The sequence below is a fragment of the Pan troglodytes genome, chromosome 9 (assembly GCF_028858775.2).
Source record: "Pan troglodytes isolate AG18354 chromosome 9, NHGRI_mPanTro3-v2.0_pri, whole genome shotgun sequence".
In the NCBI taxonomy this organism is placed as follows: Eukaryota; Metazoa; Chordata; class Mammalia; order Primates; family Hominidae; genus Pan; species Pan troglodytes.
The window spans coordinates 29,010,292-29,033,353 of record NC_072407.2 but is presented as its reverse complement, the minus strand read 5'-3'; the positions used below and the strand labels follow the sequence as shown (position 1 = coordinate 29,033,353).

The following is a 23,062-nucleotide window of genomic DNA, read 5'->3' as shown; positions in this document are numbered from 1 at the left end:
CAAATCCCGCCTCCACCACTTCCCAGCTATGTGATACTGGGCAAAGCCCTTGACTTTTCTAAACTAGAGATGGCAATACTTATTCTACACCATAATAGCCAGGTTCAAATTAGGAATGTGAAGAGTTGGAAGTTCCATTATCTGTATACATATAGCATTTGCACCACTTTGCTTTATTCCATTATTGTTCCATTTATCCATTCATCCTTTGATTAATCTCTGTGTTCTTCACTATGCCAGGCACTGTGCTGGGCCATGAGAATTGCCAAGATTACTTAAAACAACAACCACAACAACAACAGCAAAAACAAATACTTTCTCTAAATAATCTACAAACTTATATTCTTAAATTGTTTACATCTTCCAGTTGATTGTGGTATCTGCTGAGAGCAAGAATAATAAAATGCATTTAATTTTCTATAGGAAAGCTGCCATTTTATTAGGTGTCAACATTCATTCAATAATTTTATAATTCAGCAAACATTACTCATCTTTTAATATAAATCAAAAACCATTCTCTGAACTAATTGTAGAATAATGAAGAAAAAGAAATCCTTCTCTTTAAAAAGAGACACAATATACATATATAAAATCAGATAGTGACAGTTGCTATCAAGAAAGTGAAGCTAGAAAACGGAATAGAGCATGTGAGAGGTTATATTAATCAACATATTAATATTTTAAATATTTACAATAAACCCAGCTTACAGTCAAACTGCTGGTGGATAAGCAAGCTGGTGGATCTCTAGAGTCATACTTCAGCCCAGCCAAGATCACTGGCCCCCAGGCAACTCACATATGCACATTTTCCCTATTTATTCATTGATTTAAAAATCATATGTTTTACCATAATAAATAATGCACAACATTATTTTCTCCTTCTCAATCTTTCTTTCCTACCACTTGCCCCTTGCTCAATATGCTTTGGATATACTGGCCTTATTTTACCTCAAAAGTGCTAAGTTTATCTATATTGTAAGGTCTTAAAAATTCCAAGCATGATTTTCTTCTTATCGTTTAGATATCTGGTAAAATTTATTTAATCACAACAGTATTCCTGATAAGCCATATCTATATGGGTTAATTAGCTTCTCTTGTGAAACAGAAACCCAAATTCAGAGGCTGAAAGAAACAAGAATTTATAAATTATATTTAAATCACATGTATTTCATTTTATCAGTAGAAACATTATCTGTCATAAATACATAGAACTATTTATGCAAAAATTCCCTTTTTAATTAATGTGTGTAAGAAAATGCTAGTTTCAGCATCATGACAGAATCAAATTCACATATAACAATATTAATCTTAAATGTAAATGGGCTAAATGCCCCAATTAAAAGAAACACAATGGCAACGTTGATAAAGAGTCAAGACCCATCCATATGCTGTCTTCAAGAGACCCATCTCATGTGCAAAGACACACATAGGTTCAAAATAAATGGATGGAGGAAAATTTACCAAGCAAATGAAAAACACAAAAAAGCAGAGGTTGCAATCCTAGTTTCTGACAAAACAGACATTAAACCAACAAAGACCAAAAAAGATAAAGAAGGGCATTACATAATGGTAAAAGTTTCAATTCCACAAGAAGAGCTAACCCAATACAGGAGCACCCAGATTATTAAAGTAAGTTCTTAGAGACCTACAAAGAGACTTATACTCCCACACAATAATAGTGGGAGACATTAACACCTCACTGACAATATTAGACACATCATCAAGACAGAAAATTAACAAAGATAATTAGGAACTGAACTCAGCTCTGGATCAAGCAGAGCTGATAGATATCTACAGAACTCTCCATTAAAAAACAACAGAATATACATTGTTCTCATTGCTGTATGGCACTTACTGTAAAATTGATCACATAAGTGGAAGTAAAACACTCCTCGGTAAATGCAAAATAACTAAAAATCATAACAAACAATCTCCCAGACCACAGCACAATCAAATCAGAACTCAAGACTAAGAAATTCACTCAAAACCACAAAACTACACAGAAATTGTACAACCTGCTGCTGAATGACTTCTGGCTAAATAATGAAATTAAGACAAAAATGAAGAAGTTATTTAAAACTAATGAGACAATGTACCAAAATCTCTGGGATGCAGCTATAGCAATGTTAAGAAGGAAATTTATAGCACCAAAAGCCCAGGTCAAAAAAAGTAGAAGAATCTCAGATTAACAACGTAACAACACAACTTAAAGAACTAGAGGACCAAGAGCAAACAAACCCCAAAGCTAGCAAAAGACAAGAAATAACAAGATCAGAGCTGAACTGAAGGAGCTAGAGACACAAAATAACCTTCAAAAAATCAATGAACCCAGGAGCTGTTTTTTTGAAAAAAAAAAAAAAAAACTAATAAATATATAGAATACTAGCTAGACTAATAAAGAAGAAAAGAGAGAAGACACAACAGAAATGGGATCATGGAGATACCATCACTGACTTCCACAGGAATACAAAAAAATCAGAGAATACTATGAACACCTCTATGCACATAAACCAGAAAATTCAGAAGAAATGAATAAGTTCCTGGAAACAAACACCCTCCCAAGACTGAACCAGGAAGAAACTGAATCCATAAATAGTCCAATAATGAGTTCTAAAATTGAGGCAGTAAGAAATAGCCTACCAACCAAAAATTAAAAAAAAAACAAAACAAAAACCCAGGACCAGACGGATTTACAGGTGAATTCTACCAGAGGTACAAAGAAGAGCTGGTACTATTTCTACTAAAACTATCACAAACAGTTGAAAAGGAAGGACTCCTCCCCAATGCATTGTATGAGGTCAGCATCATTCTGACACCAAAACGTGGCAGACATACAACAAAAAAAGAAAACTTCAGACAAATATCCCTGATGAACATTAATGAAAAAACCCTCAATAAAATACTGGCAAACCGAATCCAGCAGCACATCAAAAAGGTTATCCACCACAATCAAGTTGGCTTTACATCCAGGATCCAAAGCTGGTTCAACATACACAAATCAGAAAATGTAAATTCATCACATAAACAGAACTAAAGAAAAAAAACCCACATGATTATCTCAATAGACACAGAAAAAGGCCTTTGATATAACTCAGCATCCCTTCATGTTCAATAAATTAGGTATTGAAGGAACATACTCAAAAATAGAAGGACAACATTGTTGTCTTTCACTTTAGAGAGACAGCAAAACAAATGTGGTTGGAGATGAACACTGGAGTTCACATTGAAATTGGAGTACTAGTTTTTACCCCTTATTAATTTTTACTACTTAAATATTTAATCTCCCCATGCTTCAGTCTCCTCTTCTTTAAAGATGAATAATAGTACTTAACTTATAGGCTTGTTGGGAGAATTAAATTAGTCAATATCTGTAAAATACTTAGAGTAGTACCAGTTCAATAGTAATATATGACTATATGATAAGTAATATAGTTTATATTACTTGTCATAAATTCATCATAAAGGCAATCAATAACAATTCAGGAAGCTTGTATCAGGGCAGGAAGAATAAATTCCAACAAAAATAGCAAATTTGCCTTTGAAAATTTTATTGTCATTCATGCCCAAGTGTTTTTTTTTTTTTTTCCGGAGTCTCACTCTGCTGTCACCCAGGCTGGAGTGCAGTGGCATGATCCCGGCTCACTGCAACTCCACCTCCTGGGTTCAAGTTATTCTTGTGCCTCAGCCTCTTAAGTAGTTGGCATTGTAGGTGCATGCCACCACACCCAGCTAATTTTTGTACTGTTTTAGTAAAAACAGGATCTTGCCATGGTGGCCATGCTGGTCTCGATCTTCTGACCTCAGATGATCTGCCTGCCTCAGCCTCCCAAAGAGCTGGGATTACAAGCATGAGCCACTGCACCTGGCCATGCCCAGGGTTTTAATGATTTACCTTTTTTTACCTGGTAAAAATCCAGCCAAGAGATCTTGGGAAACCAGAGTTGACAAAAAGAATAAGAAAAAGTAATAAAAGGACTTGCAGATACCATCCCATGTTGTAATACTTTGATTCCAGTTTGGAAAGGATTAGGTACTGGATTAAATCATACAGAGTAGCCATAATTTTTTTTTATAATTTTTTTAAAACTTCTATTTTAGATACAGGGCGTACATGTGCAGATTTGTTACATGCGGATATTGCATGATGCTGAGGTTTGCAATATAGATCCCATCATGCTAATAGTGACTATCCTACCAAGTAGGTAGTTTTTCAACCTAACCTCCTCCCTCCACCCTCTAGTACAGTGGTCCCCAGCCCCTATGCCACAGACTGGTACTGCTCTGTGGTTTGTTAGGAACTGGGCAGCACAGCAGGAGGTATGCAGCTGGCAAGTGAGCGAAGCTGAACTCCACCTCCTGCCAGGTCAGCAGCAGCATTAGATTTTCATAGCGGCATGAACCCTATTGTGAACTACGCATGCAAGGGATCTAGGCTGCATGCTGTTTATGAGAATCTAATGACAAATGTAATGCACTTGAATAATCATGAAACCCCTCCCCGACCCCATCTCAGGTACGTGGAAAAATGGTCTTCCATGAAACTGGTCACTGGTGCCACAAAGGTTGAGGATAATTGCTCTAGTAGACAACAGTGTCCATTGTTCCCATATTTATGTCTATGTGCACTCCATGCTTATCTCCTACTTATAAGTGAGAATATGTAGCATTTAGTTTTCTGTTCCTGTATTAATGTGCTTAGGATTATGGCCTCCATCTTCATCCATGTTGCTGCAAAGGACATAATTTCATTCTTTATATGGCTGCTTACTATTCCGTGGTGTATATGTACCACATTCTTAATGTAAATTCTTAATACACTTTATTAACAATTACGAAAATGTAGAACTTCAAATTTTTACAGACCATAAAAAGCTGGAGCTTGGTTTTGTTTCTGGCTCACTCTAAGTGTAGTGCTCCAAGGAGGTGTTACTTGTTATTTTTTCTCAGAATGGACCTTAAGTAGAGCTAGATTCTAAAGGATAGCACCAGTAGCGTGTTCTGTGCACAAACTCTGTTTTCTTCTAGGAAACATGAAGGTATAACTGTGTTGGATGAAGCAGAAAAGAAAAAGGATGTGAGGCTAGATGATTACATTTTGTTGAAATTTCAGTGAATAATTTTATACAATTTTGGCAACTAGCTAAATTTGCGAAGTTCTGACTCATCAGTCATATGTTAGATTTGTAATTCAATGATTCTGAAATAACTCTTTGATACAATTTTTAAAAATTCTTCCTTCACCCCATTCCCTCTAGGTAAAACTATCCAGTTGTCTTTATTTTAATTTCTCTGATAAATTTCACGGAGGTTTATGGAATATAAAACTATACCTTACTTTCCTCTGAAAAGGATGTGAGACAATTTCACATTAAAAGTAATAAAATCTTAAAGACATATCAGGTTTATGGAAAAAATATATGATAAAATGCTGCATGAATGTGATATAAAGGTAGGGTAGGGGATGCAACAGCAGAAAAAAAGCACTGATAGTGGAGCCTTAAAACTTATTTGTCCTGGCTGAGCTGAAAATTTTGTTCCAAGACCTCTGGTAGCTGCCTGTAAAAAGTAATGCTGTTGGCTCCAAAATTCTCATTATCAAAGATAGTAAACCTACCAGAGACACAGAAGATGCAGGAGTTTTCCAAGTAGTAGTTTCTAAAATAAAATTCTAACAGATTTTATAATTCAGCTCGGTAAGCCATTTTTAAGGCTCTAAGAACATAAAGTACAAATGCATGGTTCATCTTAATTCCTAAGATAATTCCTAGAATTCCTCAAGAAAGAGAAAGTGTATGCGTGTGTGTGTACGCGCGCGTGTGTGTGTTCCCACCAAAACTCAGAAAACCAGATGAACAAGTCATGAGATGGACCGGCCTCCTAAAATGTGAGTAACAACTCCACTCTTTCTCATCCATTCTGCCTCACATTCTTTTGTAGCCATACATGCTAGGTGAGATCTCAATGCTCAGTTGCAAAGATGGAGACGTAATTTCTTAAAGCAATCACTCCATCTCAACTCTTAACTCTCTAGTTAAATAATTGAAAATTGATTTAGGCACTTAAATGACTTTATGCAGAAACTAGAAGATATTTACTGATGTTTTCTGGAATAAAAGCTGTCTCTCTTCTTCATCTAAGGGAAGATACAGTATATTATTTCTCTTTGCAGAGTAATATGAAGATGTTTAGGCCTAAACTCAAATATACATTATTGCTGGGATAAAAGAGAACAGCATGAGGCTATACTGTCCTATAGAATAAAATAAAACATAAAAAATAAGAAATAAATATACAGCAGGCTTTGGTGACATGAAAAACTCATTCAAACCATGCCTGAAATCAATGAACCCTGCATTTTCAGTTAATGTAAAGAAATATTTTTTTCTTAAATTCTAGTTAGATATTTATATTTCTTGATATTTAAAGAAGGATTAGGCTATTATCCTTAGCAAACTAACACAGGAACAGAAAACCAAATACTGCATGTTCTCACTTATAAGTGGGAGCTAAATGATAAGAACTTAGGAACGCAAAGAAGGAAACAGCAGACACTAGAGTCTACTTGAGTGGGGAGGAGGAGTAGAAAGGAGGGAGAGAAGCAGAAAAGATAACTATTGGGTACTGGGATTAATACCTGGGTGACAAAATAATATGTACAACAAACCACCAGGACAAGGGTTTACCTATGCAACATACCTTCACATGTACTCTCAAACCTAAAATATAACTTAAAAAAAGGATTCAAATTATCTGCTTCTAGACATGACAGAGATGACAGGGTAATCAATATTGGACTAGCCCTCCTCCTATAAACAACTATGAACCAATTGTGCCATGCTATCAACCTTGAAATATAGGAAACTGACTAGGTAAGCCCCATGACTGCACCAGCTTTCTGCCTGATGGCAATTTCTTAACCAAGGTGCGAAGAGCAATGGCCCAAGATGATCATTGCAGTTGCACTGAGCTATTGAGGCGGAAAGCAGAGTTTAGAACAGATTAAATGGCTACCATATGCGGGACAGGGCATCAGAGAAATATGAAGTGAGCAGGGGTGGGGCTCCCAAAAATCAGCTTGGGTAACAGGAGTGTTCCTGTACATCCTTGGCTGAGAGTTGGTCTACACATACCAGGGTAATAAATTATACAAGGGCAATAATAGAACAAATTCTACATGGCTGGGAGGAGAAGAGAAAAACTCAAGGTTAAGCACCGTAGAAGGATAGTAGAGCTCCAGAGACACCCATAAACTCTTAACACCACAGGCAATCAAAACAGCAGTCTTTAGATTAATAGCTAAGCACTAAAGAGCTGTTGGCAAACTACAGCCCACAGTCAAAATCTTGCTTACCAACAGATTTTGTATGCAAATTTTATTAAAACACAACCACCTTTATTTGTTTGAGTATTGTCTAGTTGCTTTTGTGCTACAATGGTGGAATTCAGTAGTTAACCATATGGCCTGCTCAGACTAAAATATTTACTGTGTGTTCACTTACAGCAAATGTTTTTTGATCCCTGCCCTAGAATAAGGCCTATTTCGAACCTACCTTAAAAAAATCTAAATCAAACCTAGACAGAACTTGGGAGGGGTGGGGACACATCTTTGGAGGTTTAGCTCAATTAAATAAGAGGAGCTTGGGTACTACCTTGAACTTTTTAAGTACTGGCAATAGGCAAAGAATAAAACAAACCGTACACAAATCAAGTTGATTACCAGTATTTTAACAGCATTCTAGAAAAACAATTAAAAATATTCAAGAGATAAAATCCAGAGTCTCTGTAATATATCAACCACAATCCCCATCGCAACATAAAATCTCACCAGTTATTAATATATGTATATATGATTCAAAGTCACACACAAGACTAGACGATGATAATCAATATCTAGATAGTCTATATGTTGAATATAGCAGAAAAACACTTTAAGGCAGCTATTAAAAATAGGATTAGGAACTTATAGGTAATGTGTTCTTGACAAAAGAGGAAATCTTAACATAAAAGTTGCGCAATGTTATTTTTAAAAGCAAATGAAAATTCTAAAAAGAAAAATGAAATTGGATGCACATTAAAAAATGAAGATGGCAGAAAAAGGGCCAGTAAATATGACGTGATACTAATAGAAATGACTCATTCTGAAGAACAGTGAAGGGAAAAAAAGTTTGAAGAAACATGAACAGGGCCTCAAAAATGCTTAGAATAATATTAAACACTTCAACATATGTACACTGGAATACTAGAAAGAAAAGAGTATGAAAAAAAGAGAAAAAATGCATTCAGAATTGTTAGGAAAAAATTTAATGAAGAATGTTAAAAACATTTGTGTTGAAAATTGCAAAACATTACTAAGACTAATAACAAAAATTTTAAATAAACAGAAAGATATACAATGTCTATGAATTAAAATATTTTTGCTGTTGAACAAGAGATTTAATATTCTTATGATGTCTGGTCTCCCTAAATTAATGAATGTACAGATAAAATACAAACAGACTGTAATTCCCACAGGATTACTTTGGTAAATTTGGCAAGCTATTTTTAAAATGTGTCTCCAACATCTTTAGAAAAGCACTAGCTGTAGGACTAATGCCATCTGATGTTAAGACTAATTCTAAAGCTATATTAATGGCAGTGTGTTGTTGGCATAAGCATAGACATATATGACAATGGATCAGGAAAGAATCTGGAAATTGACCCAAATATATAGTCAGTTGAAAACATACATAGTTATTTGATTGTTGAGAAAGACAAACTGTAATTCAATGCATTAAAAATACTAAGTTTAATAAACAGTGAGAAAGCAATTGGAGATTTTATCATATATTATATATCTATAAAATATATATAAGACATACTTTACACTTGCACACACATTATATATGTATATATCCATTACATAATGTAAAAATATATATTTATACATTATCTATTATTCATTATATAATATGATGAATATATTATATCCACTATATATATAAAATATATAGTGTAAAATATATATTTTGCACATGCACACACATTATATATGTATATAATATAATATGCATATAAAATATATATTTCACAATGTATAAAATATGCTATATATCTTATATATAATATATCATCCATTATATATATAAACGTAAGGTATGTGTGCATGTATAAAATCAACCTTGATCTTTTCCTCACACTATTCACAAACAAAAATTAGAAATGAATTATAGACCTAAATGTAAAAGTTCAAACATAAATCTTCTAGAATAAAATTACTGTGACTTTGAGATAGACAAATATTTCTTAAATAGACAAAAACCCCAAACATTAGAAAAATGTAAATATAATTTTATTATATATAAAATGTTGTTCTTCAATAGACACTACAGAGAGAATGAAAAGCCAAGTCATAAACAAGAGAAAATGTACATCAGTGAAAGGACTCGAATCCAAAACATACAAATGAAACTTACAGCTCAACAATAAGAAGACAACCATTAAGAAAAGTTAAATAGACTTAGGTAGTAAATAAATTAAAAATACAAACAACCACATTTTTTAAAAATTGGTCAAATAATTGAATAAATGAAAAGTGGTTTATTTATATGTAAAATGGTTATATTCAAAATACAAAAATGCTCATGAGAATATGTTCAACGTAATTATTTATCAGATAAAGCAAGTAAAACTACAATAAAAAACCACTTCCCCTAGAAGACTTAAGTGTACTATCTTATCTTTAAGAATATCTAAAAATTACTCCAGGAGAGATTAACGATCCATGAGTCACAGTTATTGCATTATCTTTGCCACTTACTGTTTGATCTCAGATTCCCTGTGTGCAAAGTAAGAATTTTTGAGTAGCTGATTTTTAAATGTTCCCTCTATCTAAAGGAATTTATGATTCCTTGGGTGCTTTCTATAGTAATAGACACATCTAGTCAATGTACCAGAGTAGACAAAACAACATGTGATTTTATTTCCTAATATTTATTTTTTAAATGAGCCATTTAATATTCTACATACATTTCATATTGTTCCTTCTTTAAACTCTCTTCCTAAACCTCTCTACAAAACAGTAGGTGTTAATTAAAAAATTTATATGTAAAATTATCATACTAGTTTATTAACCATTTTAATGACTAGACAGACACTTTCTAAATTTTGTTAACCTATAACTTTTCCTCAAAATCGCTTTCAAAGTTTATAATCTCATGTTTTATATTTCACCCAGAGAATGTTTCAAAAACAAATAATTTATTCAGCCTTTTTGTGAGTTATTAAAGCACAAACACATTGATTTCAATGGCTATCAAATTTTGTTGATATTCTTTCTTGGTAGACAGAGATATTCCAGAGAAGCTTTGAATATGAATCAAGGCCCTTGGCAGAGAGAGTTTTCTGTGGAGAAAACTGAAGAAATGGAGATTTCAGCAGAAAACTATCTCTTTAAAATTTACTTTTAGGCCAGGTGAATTTCATCAAACATTTAGTATGCAATTCATAAACTTGAATTACATGTCTAGAATTGATAACAAAGAAAAATGGTGAAAATTATGCAGAGAGGAAGAATGACAATTTTCACATGTCCACTCTTTATTATTAGAAATTAGATGATTGCTCTTTGAAAATTATTTGGTTTAGACGTCTTCCTGTATAGGCTTTTGTTCCTTATATTAATCTTGGGAATCTTAATGGGACTTCTCAGCTACTTTATTGATACTCTACATAGCTTTTAAATCTTAATTAATAGGTTCTAGATTCTGAACTACACATCTAGAAATTGTACTTTCTGAAAATGTCTGAAAATTTTACTTACTCTATCATTAAAAATAAAATATGTTTGTTTTCACAAAAATGAATATCAGGCATTTCCTTTTATACCATGCATTGAGAACAAGAAATTTCTGTGATATATATGAACATGGATTGACTATCTAGGTAAATAAATACAGTAAAAAAAAATGCTTTGAGATATAATCTAGAAGCATCTAATATTTCTTTACTATAGAATTTATTGATTTCATAAGGACAAAATTCTATCAAAAGTTACTATTAATCCATTTTGCCTTTGTCTACTTGAAGTGTACTAGGAGGTAGTAATTGCTAGGAGGAATAGCAACATAGTATAATATACCCTGTAGTTATTAATTTTAAAGAGATTTCAAAGAAGTGAAGATTATCTGATTGTTCCTTACTTAGGCAGATATTATCAGCTCAATATACATATGCATCTTTTAAAATCCTGGATGAGATGTGGTCCTGTAAACTACATAGGTAGTTTGCTGATCAATTATGAAAATTAATACTACCTTAACTAATGTTGGGCTGGGTATAAAGTGAAAAAACTTGCTGTTTCTATATTACTATATTTATGGTTATCCCACATAAATCCTGTTATCTAATAATGCTTTTAACTTGACTTTTATTCTCATTTTCTCAGCCTCTTTTTCTGAGATTATATAAAACAATCACCACCATTATGTAATTACCAGCATGTAGCAGGTAAATGTGCCAGTTACCATGAATTAACATCTAAATATTCTCATTAATCCTAAGAGATAAGTAATTATCCTCATCTGACAGTTAACAAACATTGGCAGGAATGTGGTGAAAAGGGAATCCTGGCACACTGTTGGTGGTAGAGTAAATTAGTACAGCCATTGAAGAAAACCGTATGGAGGTTTCTCAAAACACTGAAAATAGAATTCCTGTGTGACCCAGTAATCCTGCTTCTGGGCATTTATCCAAGAGATTTGAAATCAGTATGTCAAACAGATATCTGCATTCCCATGTTTATTGCAGCAATATTTACAATAGTCAATTTAAGACATCAACCTGGGGGGGAGGAGCCAAGATGGCCGAATAGGAACAGCTCCGGTCTACAGCTCCCAGCATGAGCAACGCAGAAGACGGGTGATTACTGCATTTCCATCTGAGGTACCGGGTTCATCTCACTAGGGAGTGCCAGACAGTGGGCGCAGGTCAGTGGATGCAGTGCACCGTGCGCGAGCCGAAGCAGGGCGAGGCATTGCCTCACTCGGGAAGCGCAAGGGGTCAGGGAGTTCCCTTTCCTAGTCAAAGAAAGGGGTGACAGACGGCACCTGGAAAATCGGGTCACTCCCACCCAAATACTGCGCCTTTCTGACGGGCTTAAAAAACGGCGCACCAGGAGATTATATCCCGCACATGGCTCAGAGGGTCCTATGCCCACGGAGTCTCGCTGGTTGCTAGCACAGCAGTCTGAGATTAAACTGCAAGGCGGCAGCGGGGCTGGGGGAGGGGCACCCGCCATTGCCCAGGCTTGCTTAGGTAAACAAAGCAGCCAGGAAGCTCGAACTGGGTGGAGCCCACCAAAGCTCAAGGAGGCCTGTCTGTCTCTGTAGGCTCCACCTCTGGGGGAAGGGCACAGACAAACAAAAAGACAGCAGTAAGCTCTGCAGACTTAAATGTCCCTGTCTGACAGCTTTGAAGAGAGCAGTGGTTCTCCCAGCACGCAGCTGGAGTTCTGAGAACAGGCAGACTGCCTCCTCAAGTGGGTCCCTGACCCCTGAGCAGCCTAACTGGGAGGCACCCCCCAGTAGGGGCAGACTGACACTTCACACGGCCAGGTACTCCTCTGAGACAAAACTTCCAGAGGAATGATCAGACAGCAGCATTCGTGGTTCACGAAAAACCCCTGTTCTGCAAACACCGCTGCTGATACCCAAGCAAACAGGGTCTGGAGTGGACCTCTAGCAAACTCCAACAGACCTGCAGCTGACGGTCCTGTCTGTTAGAAGGAAAACTAACAAACAGAAAGGACATCCACACCAAAAACCCATCTGTACATCACCATCATCAAAGACCAAAAGTAGATAAAACCACAAAGATGGGGAAAAAACAGAGCAGAAAAACTGGAAACTCTAAAAAGCAGAGCACCTCTCCTCCTCCAAAGGAACGCAGTTCCTCACCAGCAATGGAACAAAGCGGGACGGAGAATGACTTTGACGAGATGAGAGAAGAAGGCTTCAGATGATCAAAATATGAGCTATAGGAGGAAATTCAAACCAAAGGCAAAGAAGTTAAAAACTTTGAAAAAAATTTACACGAATGTATAACTAGAATAATCAATACAGAGAAGTGCTTAAAGGAGCTGATGGAGCTGAAAGCTAAGGCTCAAGAACTACGTGAAGAATGCAGAAGCCTCAGGAGCCGATGCCATCAACTGGAAGAAAGGGTATCAGCGATGGAAGATGAAATGAATGAAGTGAAGCAAGAAGGGAAGTTTAGAGAAAAAAGAATAAAAAGAAATGAACAAAGCCTCCAAGAAATATGGGACTATGTGAAAAAACCAAATCTATGTCTGACTGGTGTACCTGAAAGTGATGGGGAGAATGGAACCAAGTTAGAAAACACTCTGCAGGATATTATCCAGGAGAACTTCCCCAATCTAGCAAGGCACGCCAACATTCAGATTCAGGAAATACAGAGAACGCCACAAAGATACTCCTCAAGAAGAGCAACTCCAAGACACATAAATGTCAGATTCACCAAAGTTGAAATGAAGGAAAAAATGTTAAGGGCAGCCAGAGAGAAAGGTCGGGTTACCCACAAAGGGAAGCCCATCAGACTAACAGGAGATCTCTCGGCAGAAACTCTACAAGCCAGAAGAGAGTGGGGGCCAATATTCAACATTCTTAAAGAAAAGAATTTTCAACCCAGAATTTCATATCCAGCCAAACTAAGCTTCATAAGTGAAGGAGAAATCAAATACTTTACAGACAAGCAAATGCTGAGAGATTTTGTCACCACCAGGCCTGCCCTAAAAGAGCTCCTGAAGGAAGCGCTAAACATGGAAAGGAACAACTGGTACCAGCCGCTGCAAAATCATGCCAAAATGTAAAGACCATCGAGACTAGGAAGAAACTGCATCAACTAACGAGCAAAATAACCAGCTAACATCATAATGACAGGATCAAATTCACACATAACAATATTAACTTTAAATGTAAATGGACGAAATGCTTCAATTAAAAGACACAGACAGGCAAATTGGATAAAGAGTCAAGACCCATCAATGAGCTGTATTCAGGAAACCCATCTCACATGCAGAGACACACACAGGCTCAAAATAAAAAGATGGAGGAAGATCTATGAAGCAAATGGAAAACAAAGAAAGGCAGGGGTTGCAATCCTAGTCTCTGATAAAACAGACTTTAAACCAACAAAGATCAAAAGAGACAAAGAAGGCCATTACATAATGGTAAAGGGATCAATTCAACAAGAAGAGCTAACTATTCTAAATATATATGCACCCAATACAGGAGCACCCAGATTCATAAAGCAAGTCCTGAGTGACCTACAAAGAGACTTAGACTCCCACACATTAATAATGGGAGACTTTAACATCCCACTGTCAACATTAGACAGATAAACAGACAAAAAGTTAACAAGAATACCGAGGAATTGAACTCAGCTCTGCACCAAGCAGACCTAATAGACATCTACAGAACTCTCCACCCTAAATCAACAGAATATACATTTTTTTCAGCATCACACCACACCTATTCCAAAACTGACCACATAGTTGGAAGTAAAGCTCTCCTCAGCAAACGTAAAAGAACAGAAATTATAACAAACTATCTCTCAGACCACAGTGCAATCAAACTAGAACTCAGGATTAAGAAACTCACTCAAAACCGCTCAACTACATGGAAACTGAACAACCTGCTCCTGAATGACTACTGGGTACATAACGAAATGAAGGCAGAAATAAAGATGTTCTCTGAAACCAACGAGAACAAAGACACAACATACCACAATATCTGGGACACATTCAAAGCAGTCTGTAGAGGGAAATTTATAGCACTAAATGCCCACAAGAGAAAGCAGGGAAGATCCAAAATTGACACCCTAACATCACAATTAAAAGAACTAGATAAGCAAGAGCAAACACATTCAAAGGCTAGCAGAAGGCAAGAAATAACTAAAATCAGAGCAGAACTGAAGGAAATAGAGACACAAAGGACCCTTCAAAAAATTAATGAATCCAGGAGCTGGTTTTTTGAAAGGATCAACAAAATTGATAGACCACTAGCAAGACTAATAAAGAAAAAAAGAGGGAAGAATCAAATAGACGCAATAAAAAATGATAAAGGGGATATCACCACCGATCCCACAGAAATACAAACTACTATCAGAGATTACTACAAACACCTCTATGCAAATAAACTAGAAAATCTAGAAGAAATGGATAAATTCCTCAACACACTCTCCCAAGACTAAATCAGCAAGAAGTTGAATCTCTGACTAGACCAATAACAGGAGCTGAAATTGAGGCAATAATCAATAGCTTACCAACCAAAAAGAGTCCAGGACCAGATGGATTCACAGCCGAATTCTACCAGAGGTACAAGGAGGAACTGGTACCATTCCTTCTGAAACTATTCCACTCAATAGAAAAAGAGGGAATCCTCCCTAACTCATTTTAAGAGGCCAGCATCATCCTGATAGCAAAGCCGGGCAGAGACACAACAAAAAAAGAGAATTTTAGAACAATATCCTTGATGAACATTGATGCAAAAATCCTCAATAAAATACTGGCAAACCAAATCCAGCAGCACATCAAAAAGCTTATCCACCATGATCAAGTGGGCTTCATCCCTGGGATGCAAGGCTGGTTCAATATACACAAATCAACAAATGTAATCCAGCATATAAACAGAACCAAAGACAAAAACCACATGATTATCTCAATAGATGCAGAAAAGGCTTTTGACAAAATTCAACAACCTTCATGCTAAAAACTCTCAATAAATTAGGTATTGATGGGATGTATCTCAAAATAATAAGAGCTATCTATGACAAACCCACAGCCAATATCATACTGAATGGGCAAAAACTGGAAGCATTCCCTTTGAAAACTGGCACAAGACAGGGATGCCCTCTCTCACCACTCCTGTTCAACGTAGTGTTGGAAGTTCTGGCCAGGGCAATTAGGCAGGTGAAGGAAATAAAGGGTATTCAATTAGGAAAAGAGGAAGTCAAATTGTCCCTATTTTCAGTCGACACGATTGTATACCTAGAAAACCCCATTGTCTCAGCCCAAAATCTCCTTAAGTTGATAAGGAACTTCAGCAAAGTCTCAGGATACAAAATCAATGTACAAAAATCACAAGCATTCTTATACACCAATAACAGACAAACAGCCAAATCATGAGTGAACTCCCATTCACAATTGCTTCAAAGAGAATAAAATACCTAGGAATCCAACTTACAAGGGATGGGAAGGACCTCTTCAAGGAGAACTACAAACCGCTGCTCAAGGAAATAAAAGAGGATACAAACAAATGGAAGAACATTCCATGCTCATGGGTAGGAAGAATCAATATCATGAAAATGGCCATACTGCCCAAGGTAATTTATATATTCAATGCCATCCCCATCAAGCTACCAATGACTTTCTTCACAGAATTGGAAAAAACTACTCTAAAGTTCATATGGAACCAAAAAAGAGCCCGCATTGCCAAGTCAATCCTAAGCCAAACGAACAAAGCTGGAGGCATCACAATACCTGACTTCAAACTATACTACAAGGCTACAGTAACCAAAACAGCATGATACTGGTACCAAAACAGAGATATAGATCAATGGAACAGAACAGAGCCCTCAGAAATAACGCCACATATTTACAACTATCTCATCTTTGAACAAACCTGAGAAAAACAAGCAATGGGGAAAGGATTCCCTATTTAATCAATGGTGCTGGGAAAACTGGCTAGCCATATGGAGAAAGCTGAAACTGGATCCCTTCCTTACTACCTTATACAAAAATCAATTCAAGATGGATTAAAGACTTAAATGTTAGACCTAAAACCATAAAAACCCTAGAAGAAAACCAAGGCATTACCATTCAGGACATAGGCATGGGCAAGGACTTCATGTCTAAAACACCAAAAGCAATGGCAACAAAAGCCAAAATTGACAAATGGGATCTAATTAAACTAAAGAGTTTCTGCACAGCAAAAGAAACTAACATCAGAGTGAATAGGCAACCCACAAAATGGGAGAAAATTTTCACAACCTACTCATCTGACAAAGGGCTAATATCCAGAATCTACAATGAACTCAAACAAATTTACAAAAAAAAAAAACAAACAACCCCATCAAAAAGTGGGTGAAGGACATGAACAGACACTTCTCAAAAGAAGACATTTATGCAGCCAAAAAACACATGAAAAAATGCTCATCATCACTGGCCATCAGAGAAATGCAAATCAAAACCACAATGAGTTAACATCTCACACCAGTTAGAATGGCAATCATTAAAAAGTCAGGAAACAACAGGTGCTGGAGAGGATGTGGAGAAATAGGAACACTTTTACACTGTTGGTGGGACTGTCAACTAGTTCAACCATTGTGGAAGTCAGTATGACAATTCCTCAGGGATCTAGAAGTAGAAATGCCATTTGACCCAGCCATCCCATTACTGGGTATATACCCAAAGGACTATAAATCATGCTGCTATAAAGACACATGCACACATATGTTTATTGTGGCACTATTCACAATAGCAAAGACTTGGAACCAACCCAAATGTCCAACAATGATAGACTGGATTAAGAAAATGTGGCACATATACACCATGGAATACTATGCAGCCATAAAAAATGATGAGTTCATGTCCTTTGTAGGGACATGGATGAAGCTGGAAATCATCATTCTCAGTAAAGTATCACAAGAACAAAAAACCAAACATCGCATATTCTCACTCATAGGTGGGAACTGAACAATGAGAACACATGGACACAGGAAGGGGAACATCACACTCTGGGGACGGTTGTGGGGTGGGGGAGGGGAGGGATAGCACTGGGAGATATATGTAATGCTAGATGACGAGTTAGTGGGTGCAGCGCCCCAGCATGGCACATGTATACATATGTAACTAACCTGCATATTGTGCACATGTACCCTAAAACTTAAAGTATATTAATAAAAAAAAAAGAAATCAACCTGTGTTCACCATCAAAGAAAATGTGTTATATATAAACAAGGAAATATTATTCAGCCTTTGAAAAGAAATAAATTTTGTCATTTTTAACAACATGGATGGAATTGAAGAGCATTATGCTAAGTGAAATAAGCTGGGCAAGAAAGTCAAATACCACACGTTCTCACTTATATGTAGTCTCTGAAACAAACTCAAAGCAGAGAGTTGGACGGTGGTAAATAGAGGCTGGGAAGCATCGAGGGGATGGAAAGATGAAGTCAAAGGGTACAAAGCCTCAATTAGAAGGAATATGATTTTTTTTCTTGGAGGTCTGTTGCACAATATGATGAATATAGTAAATATTATGATACATATCAAATTTGCTAAGAGTAATTTCAAATGTTCTCACTATAAAAATGATAAATATTTAGAGAAATTGACATGTCAACTAACCTGATTCAATTATTCTACACTGCATTCATAAATACTAACATGACTTTGTATCTCATACATATATACAAGTATAATTTGCCAATTTGCAATTTAAAAAAGAATTAGGATCAAAGAGAATAAGCGAAAGATAACAGCTAGGTTTTGGTACCGCATTTTTCTGACTCCAAACTTACTATACTGGGCTACTTTCACTCCAACAGTTTAAAAGCCAAGTTGAACAAGACAACAAGACAGGCCCTTAGTATACCTACAAATTAAACAACTTCAGTCCATGGCACACTTTTAACATCTTTACATTGTCTCCCATTGTAATGCTACCCTACCCCAAGGAACAATTATTTTTATGACTTCTGTGGAACATTACTTTAGCAAAAATGTTGGTGTTTGTATTCTAATTTTTTTTATTCCATGAATTGGAAAGCACTTTAAACTAGAGATTCTTCAAATATGGAAAAACCACAGTCCTCACTGCCCTGGAAATTTGTGTAGCATGTGAAATAGCTGATCATCAACTCTTCTGGTAATTTTCCCATTAAGATTTCTCTACCAAATCCACTTTCTTTCATTTTTCACCCCTGTTCATCTTTTTCTCACTACTTCCCAGCCTTCTCTTATTGTTCTTCCTTCTTATCTTCTACCCAAACATAAGAAATCACCAAAATCTTTATTTCCTGTTACACCTATGACTCATTTATGAGTGCTATCTGCATGTTTTCCGTGAACAGAACTCCATTATGTTTTATTTTTTGAAAAACATTTTCACTCAGCACATGTTTCTGATTCCTCCAAAACAGCATGTATAAAATTGAAGTCAGGACCTTCTCTCAGTCTTTATATTACTGCCAATAGCAGATTATATTAGTTTCCTATGGCTGCTGTAACAAATCATCAAGCTTAGTGGCTTAAAACATCGAAAACGTTATTGCCTTAAAATTCTAGAAATAAGAAATCCAAAATATGTCTTACTGGGCCAAAGTCAAGGTGTCAGGAATCCTGGTTCCTTCTGCAGGTTCCAGGGAAAAATCAATTCCTTGCCTTTCCCAGCTTACAGTGGCTGCCTGCATTCCTTGCTTGTGGCCATATTATCCCACCTCTGCTTGCACTGACCCAATCACATATCCACATGTTCTAGGAATTAGAATGTGGACAGCTCTCAGGGGTCATTCTTGTATGTCCCACACACATGATCTCTGTTCTAATGTCAAAAGTAGTTTTATGTTCATATCCATTCAGTCATAAATTCCATTTGTTTCTTCTTTGCTGTTTTTAAGACTAATAAAGTTAGGTCTTTGTTTCCACCCTTGACTAGATTGCTGCAACTATCTCATTGAGTTTTGTGCATTTTCTCTCTCTCGCTGTCTCTCCTTTCCCCTTCACAAAGTCATTCTGCATGATCCAACATATTTGTTTCTCATGAAACTTTATTTTAACCCATTTCCTCTTGACAAAACAACTTTAGTGATTTCTTATTGTCTTTACAATGAAACACAAACTCCCTTATCTTCAGTTTGAGATTTTAAATAGTTTGTCACAATATTATCTTTAGAGGTCATTAAGTTTGTTTGTCTACACAACGCACACCACCCAAGGTACGCCAATATTAATGTTGCCTTATATCCCTGGTCATGAAATTAGTTGAGAATGCACCCACGTTTTTTGTTCAAATCCCCCTGAACAAGCCAACGAGAGGTGAATTATTCCAGGAGGATTGTGTAAAGTCACATCACAAGTGTGTGTTGGTACTTTGGAATTTATATATTATCAGGGTTAATTATTTAAGACTATAAATTATTTTTATTTCTTTATTATATTTTTCATTCCACGTAATTTTTATTACATCTTTCTCCTCTCTCAATCTTTTGAAAGGCATTTACTGCAGGCCTAATATATCCCAGCCATTTTATAAATTTTATACTCCTCTAAAATAAAAGACATCCTTCTCTCTCTTTTTCCTTTCCTCCCTCTCTTGGTTCCTTGTTTCCTTCTTTCCTTCTCTCACACCTTCATTTACCAGATATTTTTAACACTCAGTATAAGGTCAGTTACAAATACAACACAACATAAAGCAACATCCCTATCTTTATGAAACTTATAGACAAAAAAGTCTTTTTTTTGTATTTTTTTTTGTATTCCTCACTAAAACTATCAATATGTCTTTCAAACAGTGAGACAACAAAATTATACGGGCATTCCATTTGGGAAGTCTCAGAACTCCGTCTTTACGGGTGTAAGTACTAGTGTTTTGCTAGGCTGCCAGGGAGATATTTTGACCCACGTGTACAGTATAATTTCTCTTTGTCCTCCTTTATAGTTCATTGAATGAGACATATTCTTACATACCTCACCATCTTCACATGTACCTGACCCTTCTTCCTAAAGTTGTGGAAAATTATTTGGTACCCTATTCTTTCTGGTCCGTTCCTACTCATTCCTCAGATCCTAGCTGAAATGCTAATTCCCACAGAAATTCATTTTGCACTACGAATATAATTTTAGCATCTATGTTATACTATCTTGTAGAATATCATATTTTTCTTCCTAGTACTTTCACGCATTGTGATATTCAAAATATAAAATGATTGGTATGGTGTGGATGTACACCAATCGAATGTTACTCTTCCCTGAACGCTGGAGCAGGGTCCTGTTAGTTTCCTGCACTGGCAGGCTTCAAGCAGTTAAGCAGTCTCCATGCAGCAGCATGGTGGAGGCTCCTAAGCTGACTTGACACAGTCTCATAGATTCAGCCAGAAAGGAGGCAATGAGTCCAAACATATTTGGACAGTTTATTACTCACAATGACTGTATAAGGAAGATCAGAATGGTGTTGGCAATGCACACTCCCAGTCTCTGGATGACATCAGACCAGGGGTGCCAGGTGACAGACAACACAAGTGGTAGGTCTCTCTGCCATTATGGATCAAACTCTAAATTACAGCCAAACAATTTTAGTCTATAGCTGTACCCAAAGAAGGGGAAGAGGTGCACTGTGGAAAGTGTCATGCTCCACTGGCACAAGAGACAGATAAAATATTGCTTCATGGCAACCTCCTGCGAGATAGGGAGGTAGAAGAAAAACAGTTTTGTAACATCTCATAACAAAATACCTGTCCTCCTTTTTTTTCCCTGGAGGAACACAGAACACTGTACAAAGACTTGTGTTAAACTATAGGTTACCCTTGCTATTGTCCTATGTGGAGTCTTGCAAGGTTATCAGAGTGTTATGGCAAAGCCATTGTGCTGTAACAAGTGTTTGCCATTTATTACTGAGTGGCAGGGAAAAGTGAAGGGTTCCAGAAGATGGGCCAGGAAGAAAAAAAAAAGATGATTATTTACCAGTTGGTACAGTAGTGCTTTAATAGTTGAACCATTTATTTGTATGGTTATATTAATACATAATGTTTAACTTCCATCTGTACTTATTGTAGTTGTCATTTATCCATTTACCTGTCTGTTTAATATCTCATTCTCTCACTAGACAATAGGGATTTGAATCTGTTTTGCTAATCATTGAATAAATAATTACCAGAATAGTGCCAGGTATATAGTGGATTCTAAATCAGTATTGGATGAACAAATCAGCAAGTGAATGAGTTTGACATAGGTGGCACATACTGTACAAAGAAAACAGGATTCTTATATTCTTCCAAAGCACTTTAAGTTTTTGTTTCTGTATTTGTACTGAAAAGTCTCTGTATTTACAAGTGCTCTATATCTACTTAAACGTTTTGAGGTTTCAAGTCCTCTCTTTTAAGTCCAAGAAGTGTTCCTTTAGGAGCTTTTTCAGTCCCTCCTCTAAATCTCCTTTTTCTGACAGTTAATTGACATGGCAGACAATGGCTGCATTTCCATCCAACAGGCACAGAAATTGGTGGTTTATTAACTTTAATGACAAGTGTGCTGAAGAGACAGTGGATACAATCCAGCATAAAATTTTGTAGATGTCGGGATTAAGTCAGTGGAAATATTTCCCACAGGTATTTTTTTTTCCTGTGTGAATCTGCTTGAATATCATGGTCCCCTAGGGCTATTTGTGCCAATCTTTCTGCCATTTGAAGGCTAGATTAAGCCAATTGTTTAGTTTTGCCACTGCCAAAGTACAGCAGCTGCACTAGATGCTTATTCCAAAAATCATTTCAAAAATTGTTTTCTACTAAGTGAATTTTGTTGAAAGCAGCAGATAGTGAAACATCTACATATCAGCTTGTTAATTCCCTACTACTCTAAATGTGTATTTTTTCTTAAATTTATTTTAATGCATTTTAGTAGAGATTTTTAATGCATTTCTGTAGTCTATTTCTCAACAGACTTTTTTGTGATTTTCACTTGAATTCATAAGTGGAGCTGAATGATACAGAATTTGGCAAATTTGCTTACAGGAGAAAGAAAAACTCTAGGAAATATTGAAGCCCTAAAAATGTGAGGCCCACGGAGACGGGCCAAAGAGCTCTTCAACCCATGACAGTATCTCACCTCTCATGTAATTGTACATAACATGAGGTACGTTTCTTAGCACATTCTATTTTTAACATGCATTAAATAACAATTAGTGTTACACAGCAAGTTCTGATCAATTTATATAAGTCAAACAGTAGGACAAAAAGTATTATTTTCCTTACTTTTTAGATGTGCAAACAAAAGTCTGCCAAGTCAAAGAAACAT

The 23,062-nt window shown here is 36.1% G+C and overlaps 1 protein-coding gene across 2 annotated transcripts in view; it reads right to left on the bottom strand.

Annotated features, from left to right (window-relative positions):
• Nucleotides 1-23,062, bottom strand: part of LUZP2 (leucine zipper protein 2) — a 580,933-nt gene that overhangs the window by 102,873 nt on the left and 454,998 nt on the right. The window lies entirely within an intron of this gene.